Source organism: Xenopus laevis, chromosome 1S (assembly GCF_017654675.1).
Source record: "Xenopus laevis strain J_2021 chromosome 1S, Xenopus_laevis_v10.1, whole genome shotgun sequence".
In the NCBI taxonomy this organism is placed as follows: Eukaryota; Metazoa; Chordata; class Amphibia; order Anura; family Pipidae; genus Xenopus; species Xenopus laevis.
This window is the reverse complement of record NC_054372.1, coordinates 103,390,668-103,404,887: the sequence shown is the minus strand read 5'-3', so window position 1 is coordinate 103,404,887 and position 14,220 is coordinate 103,390,668.

Sequence of the window (14,220 nt, the reverse complement as noted above, 5' to 3'; positions counted from 1 at the left end):
GTGAGGAGCGGCAGAGCATAGTATCGATCCCTAATGGAATTCTGGCTTTGAATATTGCCTTTGGGTGAAGCTGGCAAGGTCCTATTTGTTTTATAAAATGTTAATAAATGCTGTGGCCATTTTCACCATTTCTGGCTCCTGGTGTTTCATTACGATATGTAACAATGGGATTCAATGGGGGGGGGCTGAAGGCAAAGGGTCAATAAAGGAGTCCCCTTGTCATGAAACTACACACATTCGTCAGAAGGGAAAATGACAACTGTCACACATGCCAGGCTGAAGCTGTGAACTTCCTCCATATGACTTGGCAATGCCCCCAAATCCATAATTTCTTGAGAACAGTTACAGCATACCTCTCCACACACCTGAATCTACTTCCGCTGCTGTCCGCCCCAATGCTGTTTAATTGGCATCCTTGATGAGGCAGCAATGGGAGAATTTCAGCACCTCTTATCAGAAACCTCTTTTATCATGAACAGAAGTACATTATTCTGAGATGGATGGGTCCCAAAACACCTACACAGAAGATGTGGCAAAAACGAATCAATGCGGTTCTCTCAGTCATCAAACTTAGCTATTTAGCCAGGGGCTGTCCTAACAAGTTCTAAAAAAATTGGCAGCCTTGAATTGACATAGAAAGACTGGGCCTCTTCGAAGAGTACCACTCAATGTATAAATGTAATTATTAATGTGTTTAACATTAAGTGACCTAACTGAAATCTAAATAGCACAAATGCTGAACCCCCAGGTGGAGTTACTGTTTCCCCCCAACCTTCCTTCCCTCCCCCTCCATTGGAAACCAATAAAAATGACTTTTAAAAAAATGAATTGGCCATTCTATAGCATACTAAAAGTTAATATGAAAGGTTGATAATAGAGTTTCTCATCACAGATCACCAAGTGGAAATATCACAGCTCACTTTTAATTTATATAGGCTTTCTTAGGGTATATCCAGCACCGTACTGGAGGGTCTGAGGTCCACCAGGGCTTTTGCCATAGGGGCCCTTCAGTCCACAACCTCCCTCCAGGCACCCCATCTGCAACCCCCCTCCAGGCACCCCACCCCAGCTGCAACCCCCCTCCAGGCCCCCCAACCCAGCTGAAACCCCTCTCCAGGCCCTCCACCCCAACTGTTACCCCCTCCGGGTAGGGTTGCCATCCGGCCGGTATTTTACCAGCCTAGCCGGTAAAATACCTGCCAGGGCCGGGGCCGGTATTGCAAATTTACCGGCAATGTAGCTACCTGTAATTTGTAATACCTTTAACAAAAGACCTTGGCCCTCCAGCAGAAACGTACCTTTCCTTAGTCTTCTGCCCCTCTCCCGATGGGGCCCGCCCCTTTTGCAGCACGCCGCCTGCGGCCACGCCCCTTTTTACGTCACAGTTCACCCATTTATACGTGGCTCCGCCCCTTTTTATGTCACACCGTTACCACCCCATCACTGGCCGGTAAATTTATTAAAAAAAGATGGCAACCCTACCTCCGGGAGATCAGGGGGCACCACAGGCCTGTGCGATCAGTATACAGGTGGGGGTCTGGGCCAGCGGGGCCCACTGGGTTTTTACCCAGTGTCCCACCGGCCCAGTCAGACCCTGGGTATATCTATGAATGTCAACATTCAGTATAACCGACCTCTAAAAAACCAATATAAGTGAACAGAGAGTTGTTTGATTTCCCTTCTAGCAAACTATAATAAGCTCTATTTTCACCCTTCTATAAATATGCCCCTAACAGTGCAGATATCCACTAGCTGACTTTATTTTCCTGTGCTGTTTAAACCTTTATTTATTCTTATTTATTTCATTTTATATTCACGTGTGTCTGATACCTGCTGGAGAACATATAAAGTACGATAAAATATATATACGTGTATATGTTTATTAAATGCCATGTCACATGCTGCATTACCATGCTATAGTCTACCCGCACATTAAAATGTTTTTGCAAATGTTATGCAACAATATGTGGCAGATGGCTGTACAATAGGGACAATATGAATGGAGGCTTGTATTAATAAAACATAATAATGCAAAGGGATCAAAGAGCTGTGTGTGCAAGAATGTGCCTTCTATCAGTGCATTCATTTGTAGAAGGGCAAACTTGAATTTGAATGAGTGCCAGATAACAAATTAGGGTTACCCCTCAGCAGCGGAATAGTTAATAATCATGTTGGAGGAAGGGCAGATGAATCATTTAGTCTCATCAATCAAAAGGAGGGGCCTTCATCAGCCCCTGTAAGAGACAAACATGAGACAGATGTCCCCTGCTGTCCTGGAGAGTGAGTGACAGTCTAGACCCTCTTTGGAATCCCTGTACAAAGGAGATCTAAGGAGTGTGCCTTACGTTAAACAAAGAAAGGGACCTAGGGCAGACTACTAAGTATTTAAGAATATTTTGAAATTGTCATACTGCCAAATCAGCCCAACATTTACACATGCATATTATAAACATACATCCAGTGCTAAAAACAATATCTCTGTGCCAATAATTAAGTCAGCAAATCCTATTACTGGTTTAAGTATTAAAATGTGTTACATTCATGCACAATGACTAAAAGGGTTCTGTTTCTTTAAATAATTTGTTTAGGGGGGTTGTCTTATCAATATTTCACATTATAATTTACAGATTGCAGCAGTGGCAAGGGGAATCCTAAAGGCCAATTAGGGAGAGATTTGGGAAACATGTCTGTTTATTCTACAAGATATATCTGTAAACCCAGTTTAAAAGTCAGTTAGGGTGAGATTAAGGGGGTTATTTATCTAAGTCTGATTTTATCTCAACATTTTCTGCTACAAACTCTGATCAAATCCGCTTGGGGTTTTTTTACGCTTATTTATTATTACACTTTTCCAAAAATTAGCTTTGCGGGAAAAAATCCGATTTTCAAAATATATTCGGTTGTTTTCACCCGAAAACTCAGAAAACCCAGCACACATCAAAAAATCAGTGGGACTTCTCCCATTGACTTATATGCAACCTCAACAGGTCTGAGATGCCGGATTTTCTGATTCAGACTTTTCCATCCTCTGTGTTTAATAAATTCTGAAAAATTAGTGATTTTTTTTAAAAATCCGATTTTATAAAAAAATCCCAAATTTTCAGGATTTTTGCATTCGGAGTTTAGAAAATAACCCCCTTAGAGTGAACACTTATTTGCTTGTGTAAGCGTGAAGGACTGGACAGCTGAAGGCAGAACTTTTTTGTTCAGAAGATTTTTGGGAGGATTTCAACGTGCAAATTAAACTTCAGTTTCAGTTTTGTCATATCTTTTGTTGAAAGATTGGCTAAATTACAAAATGACGGATATCTGCCTGTAGCTGCCTATATCAGGTATCATTGCAGGGAAAAGAGAGAGTCAGGGCAATGGGAGCCAACTGGGTTGCCACCCAGTTCCCCGCCAGACCATACTGTCTATAAACTTAAAAGATACCAGTTTTACAGTAACAATAAACACACACACATATATACAGTATATATAGTATATAACTTTTTAAATATACAGTTTTATTAAGTTAGTTTTGTTTTCAGTGAAGAGACACACTACCATCTAACATTGGAAAGTTGTAAATGTTATTTTCACTACTGTTAGAAAATGATTAAAACATATTATTATTATTATTATTTATTATTAACATGTATTTATATAGTGCCAACATATTGCGTAGCACTGTAAAGTAAATGTGATTATACAACTAAATCACATGAATTATATACATAGAACATATGGAGTTTCATACATCACATTCAATACCGGTACAAAAGGCGAGGAAGACCCAATGCAAAAGAGCATACACTCTAAAGGGAAGGGAGTAATACACAAGGTGTGGGAGTGGGCAAGATCAAATTAAGTGGGTGAGAAATGTGGTACTGTATGTGGTGTTGCGTTTGGTAGTTAAGCAGAGTGAGGGTAGGCTTCTCGAAAGAAGTGCGTTTTAAGAGATTTCTTGAAAGCAGAAAGGTTGGGAGAAAGTTGGACAGACCGTGGGAGAGAGTTCCAGAGGAGGGGTGCAGCCCTTGCAAAGTCTTGAATGCAAGCATGTGAGGAGGTAATGAGAGAAGAGTTGAGTAGCAGGTCAGTAGAGGAGCGTAGTAAGCGGTTGGGTGAGTATATAGATGAGTTCAGAGATGTAGGGTGGGTCATTAATTTGAATTTGATTCTGAAAGGTAACGGAAGCCCGTGCAGGGATTGACAGAATGGCGAGGCAGAGGAGGAGCGGTTGCTGAGGTGTATGAGCCTCGCAGCATTTTTGGACTGGAGAGGTCACAGTCTCTGGAGGGGAAGGCCAATTAAATGAGAGTAACAGTAGTCTAGACGCTATATGATGAGAGAGTGAATACGAATTTTGGCAGCATCTTGGGTGTTAAATGACCGTATTTTGGATATGTTCCGTGGGTGGAAGTGACATGATTTAATAAGTGACTGGATATGAGGAGTGAAACATAGAAAAATATTTTCCAGGTTTTTGTAACAATGTCCAAAGTGTGTACTGAATCACCTGAAGGCCAAATTGTTCCACTAAGTACAGAAAAACTAGCCTTTACCCAGTGCAAACTGCAGCGAAATTGAAAGGTTCTCCAAGAAGAGTATGGCACATTCTGCAAACATTTTAATAAACCATGCCATTTTTATCCAAAGCTAGACTGGACAGTGACCGAAACATTTAAGACATTACTTCATTACTTTCTACTGAAGTTTACTTCAGTACAAGACAGGAAAGAATCTGAATCCAAGATTCAAACCAAGTGAAAGAATGACAATTATCTAAATTCAGCCTCTGTGAAAAAGCAGCATTTTGTAAACTACTAAACAATACCAGCCAATGCTAGAGTTAAAAGACAGGAAAATGTCTTGTTTACAATATGTTTGTGAAGGTGAACATTTAAAAAAACATTTTATAATACATAAAAATATACAGCAAGTCCTATTGATGTAAATTATTACAGTTTATATGTCTTGTTTACAAATTAACATTTGAAAGGCACAATTGGAGAGCTGAAGTGAGAAGATGTTTAGGTGTGAGTGATTGCACGGGATCAACAATACATGCCATAGCATCTGGCGTGTAGTTCTGTGGATGATGATTCATTTCAGCAGGGCAATGCTCTTTTACATATACAGAAGCTGAAGTCCAGAGATTGGCAAGGAATGCTGACTTGCATGGCTTTTCCTCCACCAGACAAAAATTAAATGGCGGTGAAAGGTCCCCTGTACACAGGACTGCTGGTCCGTTTACCAGCAGCTCTAGGTAGCTTAAAGCTGGCCATAGATGTTGAGATTTTTAAAAGATCAGATTCTGATCGTGAGACCACGATCTTCTCAGAACGATCGTACGATCGTATGATCGTATGAATTTACCATCAACTAAAAAGACCAATTTGCCAGGAAAACAAAGGGGAGCTGCCTTCTTGGCCCTGCAAACATACAGTAGATAGATTGCACTGGGACCGACAAAGATTTTTTGACCTGGCCGATCAATTTCCTGACAGATGTCGGCCGAAAAATTGTAAGATGTACGATCGTTCGAATCCCACTAACCGCACGATAATTTCGAAGGATTGGTCGGGCTTCCCTAAAATCGGTCATTTGGCAAGAAGAATCGTTGTGTCTATGGGGAGCTTAAGGGTAAGGGCACACTTGGCGATTTGTGGAGATTTAGTCACCTGGCGACTAATCACCTCTTCTTTGTAGTGACTAATCTCCCCGAACGTCTTCCCTCTGTCTTGCGCCGGCTGTAATGAAAAGTCGCCTGCGGCATGGCACATGCAACGCTTCGCATTCCGAAGTCGCCCGAAGTTGCCTCACGAGGAGCCCTTACCCTAAGGATTCTGAGGAAGTGGTGAGCTCAGCCGCGAAACGCGTTAAGCCAGCTAAGTGCCCATCGCACTGTTAAATTGTTTTTAATCATGTTTAATAATGTTTATCAAATTTTCAATTGGAAGTGGATCTCGCCACTGGACTTCGCTGGACTACTGAAGGCCAAATGCCCCTACCATTTTGTGTTTGTGTAAGTAACTTAAGTATCAGCTCACAATTTTCTGTTACACCATTTCTGTTTCATAGCTTCTTTGTCTTTATCACCAGCCCTTCTGGGGCTTGCACACCATGATGGAGAAATATAAATGCATATAAGAGAGCTAAATAGGGCAAAATTCATTTTTTGCAAAAATGCTAACACAGGGAGAGACTGAGCAGTGTACAGTAACATACTATGGTTCGCTTGACTTTTATTAACATTTAGCTTTAATAAACCACCTGCCCCAATCCCTTTTGGGGTGTGTTGTCTACTGCAGAGCACAGAAAGTTAAAAATAAATATGCACAAAAAGGTAAAAAATAAATACTATGTTAAGACAAACATATGACATGTTGCATTTAATAAGTAAATGTATATGTTTCAACTTACATACAAATTCGCCTTAAGAACAGACCGTATCTCGTACATAACCAGGGGACTGCCTGTATGACGTGTCATGTATTAATAGCCAGAGCCGGAACTAAGGGTAGGCAGAAGAGATATGTGCCTAGGGCACAACGGTAAAAGGGGCACGGGTCACGGGGCACGTACCTCTTCCAGCCACTTACCCCTAGTCTGTACCATCTTCCCCATACTGAACATTGTATGGGTGCTCTCTGGCACCCCCAGCTTGACGTCAGCAAGCGAAGGTGTTTGTGCACGGGTGACGTCAGTGTGAGAATGAGCGTGCGCACATGGGAGGGTGCTGGCAGGGTTGCCTAGGGTGCCCGGCCTGCTTGGCCCACCTCTGATAATAGCATGTGTCATATAAAGTTTCAGAGATTCTTTGCATATTATATTCTGCCAGCTGCTGACATCTAATGGATGTTATTGGGTACAGCAAGCAGAGATGCTATGTATAATATAGTGTATAAAGTACCCCCTCTTGTAAATTATTAGTTATTGAGGAGTTTCATGACCATATAAAAACACGAGGAACTCAGAGGTAACTTCTGATATCCTCATATTTTGCAACAGGGTGTACTTTATTTATTATAATACACAAGTTTCAGTGAGTCATGTGACAGAAATGACATCACTACTCACCGATTATAATCCATGACATCAGTACTCACCGTTTATAAGGATATAATTTACAAGACATTCATGGCTTTTGTGTATTATATAAGTATTATGCCAAAGCAGTGTGACTGCTGATTCTCAAATACATGATCTGCACTGTCCAGTCATTATTTTAGTATTACATTTCGCTCTGTCTCTTAATATGCGCTAAACTCCAATGTTACTATATGTCACAATGAGCACAACTAGCACAGGCAAAAGAGCCAGAAAATAGCAACGAATGTATGAGATGATACTTTAGTTGCTTAGGCTGGTGGAAGTGGTAGCCATATGCACTAGGCTTTAGCCACAATTTAAATAAGACTTTGAGAACTATAAGGAATCTTATACACTTTATTTTGCCCTGTCTGAATTGAAGGGAAATGGAGAGGAGGTTGTGTAGTATTTGCCTTGGCCTCCAGATCTACTTGGCCTGGCTCTGATAAAGGCCCTCTTCTATTCACCTTGCATTTCACACTTTAATCCTAGAATTCAGGTTGCAGTTACATTTTCAGACCAGTAGAAAAAAGTTAAATAATCTGAAATTCAAAAAATAGGCTATGAAGACCAGTTTCAGTTTGCCATAGAATATGATTGTCGACATCATACTAAAACAGAATAGTTAGGTGAACTACCCTTGTCACAATAATCATATCAATGTAAATATTTTGCCCAGACAAAGCAACTAAACGACCAGCAAACCAGTATCTAGATCCACTGTGTAGGTCTTTGAGGTGCTTGTGCAGTTGCACTGTGGCACACATGGGGGCAGGATGAGAGAAGTGAGCATGTAAAGAGGACTACTTGCATACCTACATTGCAGCCATACAGGTACAAAACAAACCTCTGCAAAGACATTAAATGTAATCCTTTATTTACCATAAATCATAAGATCAAGTCAGTGCTGGAGATCAACTCGAGATCTAACAAGAGTGCTGGAGTAAGGTTTTTGATACATAAGATTATTTTCTCCTTTCCTTCTGACTCTTTTTAAATTTTTCTTTCCCATTTAAATGTCTTTCTTTCTTCCATTCCCATACCTCCCAACATTTTGGAAGTAAAAAGAGGGACAAAATTTTTTTTCTCACGTAGAACAGCCAAATGGTTTGACCACGCCCCTTTCTGTTGCCACATCCCCTCATTACCATGTTCATTTTACAAAATTTGGCAGGTTAAGAAAGTTTGAAAATATTTCTCCTTATCTAAACTGTTTTTTTGTGTCTCAAAATTGTTACAAAGTATCTTATTTGTACCTGTTAGCTGTTCTGGCTCTGATAAAAGCCAATTAAGTTAGAAACTTTGTTTATTTTTCTGGCTGTTCAGTGCAGAGAAAATAGGGACTTTCCAGTACAAATAAGGGACTGCAGGTTGAGCTGTCAAAAGGGGGACTGTCCCTCTGAAAAAGGGACAGTTGGGAGGTATGCATTCCTCTTCATCCCATGCATTATTCTCTCCTCCTCCCCCCACTATGAAATATTCTCCTTCTTTTCCTCTTCTTTATATGTGGAGTTCTGTCCTCCTTTCCCCTCATGTAGTGTCTTAATTACCTCCTCTCCACATAATCAATACTCTCCTTATTTACCCATTTTTTCATGGAAATACAACAGTAACATTTTTAAGTAATTTAAGTATTTAAAGTGGACCTGTCACCTTAGGAAATAAGTCCAAATCATATTTTATGATGTAAGTCAAGCAAAATAAACTTCACTTGCACTTTAAAATTTATTTAAATCTTATTTTTTTTGTCTTGGAATTCATAATCACAGCAAGTAGGCAGCAGCCATTTTGTTAACACTGTTATTATGGCAAGCTTTGCATCATGCCAAAATATTGTCTATGTGCAAGAATAAGGCACCTGATACCCATACCCATGCACTGGCTACACTATTAGATGGTGAGGAGGAAGGGAGAATGTGGGGAGTACAATGACATCTAGGAAGTGCAGAATGGAAAGTGAAAGTAATTTCTTACTTTCAGACAAGTTTATAACAGGTATGGATGTTTTAATAAAAAAAAAGAATTTGGATTTCATGTTTAATTTAAAAAGCACTTTTATTATACAGATGTTTATGTCTGGGTGACAGGTTCCCTTTAAAGGAAATCTATACCCCCAAAATGAACACTTAACAAACAAAAAGTTTATATCATATTAAGTGGCATATTAAAGCATCTTACCAAACTGATCTAGATATTTAAGTAAATGTTGCCCTTTTACATCTCTTGCCTTGATTCACCATTTCGAGATGGTCTGTGTGCTGCCTCAGAGATCACCTGACCAGAAATACTACAACTCTAACTGTAACAGGAAGAAGTGTTGAAGCAAAAGACACAACTCTCTCTCTGTTAATTGGCTCATGTGACCTAACACGTATGGTTTGTTGGAATGTTTGTGTGCACAGTGTTGTGCATCTCCTAGAACCCCTGTATCAGAGATCCTCTTGTAGTGTGTTTTAAACAACTCTTTTTGTTTCTTTTTACTTTCATTGTTTACTTTATTGTTATTTAAAGTTCAGTTCATTGATTTCCAGAGGTGCCTGGTGCGCACTTCAAACTACCCACTCACCCCCTTCGCCACTTGTGCATGCGACAAACACACTCCTACCCGCTGGCACACCAGCATTCAAATTTTGCAGCAACATGGCTATAGAAGAAGCTGACCCCGCAGTCTGTACACCCTGTCCGCCTCAATGTATATGATGTTGTTCATGTAAAGTTGTGAATGTGCATTGAATCAATTTTTCTTTTACTTTGAAAGCCTGTGGTCGTGCTTTCTTCAGACCAGAAACAAAATTTTTTTTTAAAAAAAAAATTGTTTCTATAAAACGAAAAATAACCCACCAAGACTTAACTTTAAATTTGCAATTTCTTTATTAAGAAATAACTAACCGATTCTCCTATTGCGCTTCTCTTCAGAAACGGCAACAGGGCGACAATCTATTGTGCGGCACTCGATTTCTCCTCCCTGGCTTCTTTAGGAGATAGCCAGGGAGGAGAAATTGAGCACCGCACGATGGATCATCGCCCTGTCGTCTTGCACAAAAAGGCCAGAGCAAACAATAAAAGCTACATAAAAACCAAAAAGTGCATGTGCTGGTGCCATCATGAGTCAGCACCCCCAAGTATGGGGCACAACACCTTGGACCTTCATGATGCTTTGGCCCCTGGCAAGAGGATCTACTTTCATACCTGTCCCAACAGAAGAGGTTTTGACATCCCTCCTGATAAGAACAAATACCACATTTGATCTTAGTCAAAAGGCAGAGAAGAGTGAACTGAATCAACGGAGCAACTGGAAAAACACGAATTTGATATGATAACCAGAGTCTGGGGTGTGTGTAAAAAATTCAGTAACTCCTGAAGAAATAGGGGGACAGCTAAGGTACTCCTATCTATATCTTCATCAGAAGAAAGGTGGCAACCGTACATAGTATGCCAGTATTGCAGCTGTAGGCATGGATAGTGAATCATTTACTGATCATTATGGTATGTCTTAATTCTCAATATTTTTGGCATTCAAATTTCTGAGATGTCTGGTTTAATGGAATGCTCTGAAGTAAATTTCTGACGTGATCTACTGACATATTTAGGTTGTGCAGTGCTTATAATTGCTAAATAAAATATTAAAATAGGTGCTATGATAAAGAGGGCATGGTATAATACTATATATTTTCATTAATGTGCTATGTAGCAAAATCTTGTAAAGGCAGTATGATACTCAGTCATGGCTTTGACAGCAAGTATCTTCCCTTACATTGTGACAAGGAAGTTCAAAACTGAGTACATGAAGGCACTGCTCAGGTCACTGAAAGGCAACATTTTAGTTTCTAGCCATTTTTAGAGTTTTCAAATATTGCTTTTTAATGACCAGAACCAATAAACACTTGCATTCATTTCAGTCAACAGAGTAGGGCAGCATCTGAATATTGTCAGTATCAGGAATGCTCATGACATAAACTTGCTGTAAGAGCCAAAACTGCACTTCTTTACAGTGAAATTATGGCTCTTCTACGCAGAGAGCACATTTGATGGTTTCATGCTCTCCTGTACTGCAAGAGTCAGACTTCTTGGAAGAATATATTCAAGTAACTTTTCGTAAAGGTGGATAGTTACTGCCCCTGCAGGTGTGTCAGGAGAAGCCCAGGCAAAATGGTGGGCCAGATTCCTTTATAGGCATTTACAAAAAATGTGTACACTTGCTGGCTGAGGAGGTTGCAATCCTCAGCAGGCCCCTTCAAAGATGTTTTGCAGGGGGGGGGGGCTGGTTGGTGTAGTTCACCATAAAGGTTTCTCAGCAACCTTTATAGCAGTAATATAATTAATTATGGCATACAGCCCTTTTCCACTTGCTTTGCCCAGCTGCCCTATGGCTTTTATGTTGCAACCCCTCTTCAATCTCTGTATACATTCCATATTTCTCTGGCACTTCCCAAATATTCAAAATTTTACATGGTTTACCAGGAGGCCAAAGTGCATAATTCCTTTTCTTGGAAAAATACACAAGGCTATTGGAGAAGCTCAAAATGTGACATAGGATGCTTTTTTGTAAGACCCAAGTTGCACTGGGGACTGTAAATTAAATGACTTGCTATGAAGAAGACTGACCATGGGAGGGCAATAGAATACACACTTTCCACTATGGTAAGCAGTATCATAAAATATTTTTTTTTAGGATAAAGCAGAAAAATTTGCGAAACGGTGTCGGTTTTTGACGCCGGCGTCGGTTTTTGACGCCGGCGTCCGTTTTTCGAAAAAAATCGCCGCGAATTCGCGCCTGGTGAATAAATTCGCCCATCACTATCCTGAAGTAATTGCCATGACAAAAAATAGTGCAACTTAGTCAAAGAATAAATAGACAGTGTTTGCCTCAAAGTTTGTTACAGGTGCATGCGGAGAAGTCAATTTGTGAGTAGGAGTAATCATTTTCCAAATTTTGAATGTAATATAACTGTTATAACCATTTTGCCAGCTGAATGCTTAGTCCAGGGGCGTCCAACCTGCGGCCCAAGATGGATATGGATGCGGCCCAGCTTGAAGAAGAGAGAAAAGGAAGAGAAGGGAAAAAAGAAAGTAATTAAAAAATAAATGTATGGAAATACAGAGAAAACGAACAGAAATAAAAACATAAAGTGTATTATATACTGTCTTTTTAGAAACAGGCTTGCTATGCCAGGTTGTAACAATTGGTTACCTATGGGGTAGGGAGGATGGGGGACTCTGCCCATTGCCCAGTTAGTAATAATATAATAATAAGTCTATTTAATATCCAGGTGTCCCATATTCCATTGTATAAATAGCTCCATCTGGTTATCCAATTGGTATTGTAGTTCTTTTCGGTGTATTTTCTTTACTTTTACAAATCAAAAGTGTTTGTGTATTTCATGTGTGGCCCCAGACAATTTTTCTTTTTCCAATGTGGCCCAGGGAAGCCAAAAGGTTGGACACCCCTGGTTTAGTCCATAGTAAATTTCTTAAAGACCCTTCTTTTAAGGTGTCTTGCTCCAATTGTGCCCAAAGAGGCATATCTGCAATCTGGTGCCAGTTTATGAGTTAGCTTAGTTGGGTCACTATGAAGTAGTTTTTTTAGATTGGGAACATGAGTCCTCCTTTATTCCTGTGTCAAAAAATATATATCTTTTTAGCTCTCCAAAAATGAGGCACACCCAGGGCTGCACTTGCTTCTGTCTTCCACCTGTGTTCTTTCCAGGGTGCATACCTGTATGTTTACATGTCAGTTTATGGACCCAAAAATGTGGACGATTAAAAGAAAGAGGCTGGATTTTATTGCAGATAGGAATGTGGTCTTAAATTCCTGATTTTCAGATTCAGAATCTTTGGGAGATGTATCAGTATTACATGGATTTATAGGGAAATAGTTTTTCTGTCATATCCGCCTTAAATTCATTTCTACAACTAGACTTGTGAAGCAGTAGATACATCCATAAATGTTGTAGAACCCTCCCAAATCACGCACGAGGGACCATCCGTCTCAAGTTGCACCACTGCCTTCGATTTTACTTCCAAACTATGGTATTAAACACATATAAAGTATTTGTAACAGCAAGCAGTATTAGTCACTAGCAAGTACCCAGCCCCTAGATTACTAGGCCCTCACAGTGGCTCTCCTCCAGGAATCTGATCCTGACCACCTGCCAGGTGGCACCAAGGGGACTAAGCCATTCTTCTCTCCTCGTTAGAAACTCTTGCTGCTCTGCCAACTACCTTAAATCTGACGACTGCAGACACAGTCAGTAACCAGGAGATCAACAATTGAACAGTTGGTGTAGGCAGGACTACAAGAACACAGAGCCAGCGTGGAAAAAGGTTGTGGAACGAGAGAAGCCTTTTTAAAATAAACAGCACGCACATGTTTAGACTGTTCTGGGGACCAGCGTGCAGAGAGGTTGGAAGATGTGTCTCCTGGAGCACATAACACTTCCTACCTGCATTCCTAGTATATTTAAAACTCACTAAACCTTCTGTCAGGAAAGTGCCTGTGTATTAGTGTGCTGGCCACCATAATAATGGAGCAACCATTATGCCTAGAATGTCATCTAACGGGATTTAACTTCTCACTGGCTAATGCTAGCTTTTCTGGATCCTATTTTCCTACTGAGGTTTTCTACCTGAGGTTCTCCAACACCATCTAATCTACACCATCAAACCTAAAAGGTGCATTTGACAGATGCACCCAATGCATAAATTTGGATTATGCTGAATACCAAATCCTCCTTTAAAGATTCAGGTACACACAGAACAGAACCCTAATTTGTATATGCAGATTTGAGGAAAAATGTTTAAAAAAGTTGAGATTGTTATCTGAAAATTGTCATGGTAGGGGTTCCGTTTTACCAAATCCTTCAAAAAAATTTGAGATTCAACAGAAGCCCAAACCAATTACTGGATTTTGTGCCTTCCTGCATTCATAATGCATTTAAAACTCACAAAACCAAATAATGTCAGGAAATCTCCTATGCATCAGTGTGCTGGCCACTTTAGCCAGTAGGCAACATGAGATATTAGACCCAATGTAGCACTAGGAAAATTGTAGATTAAGGAAAACTGCCAGGACAGTTAGGCAAGTGCTGCATCTTGTATCATGAAATGGAACCCATAGAGATCACCAGTGTCAGACTGGCCCAGCAG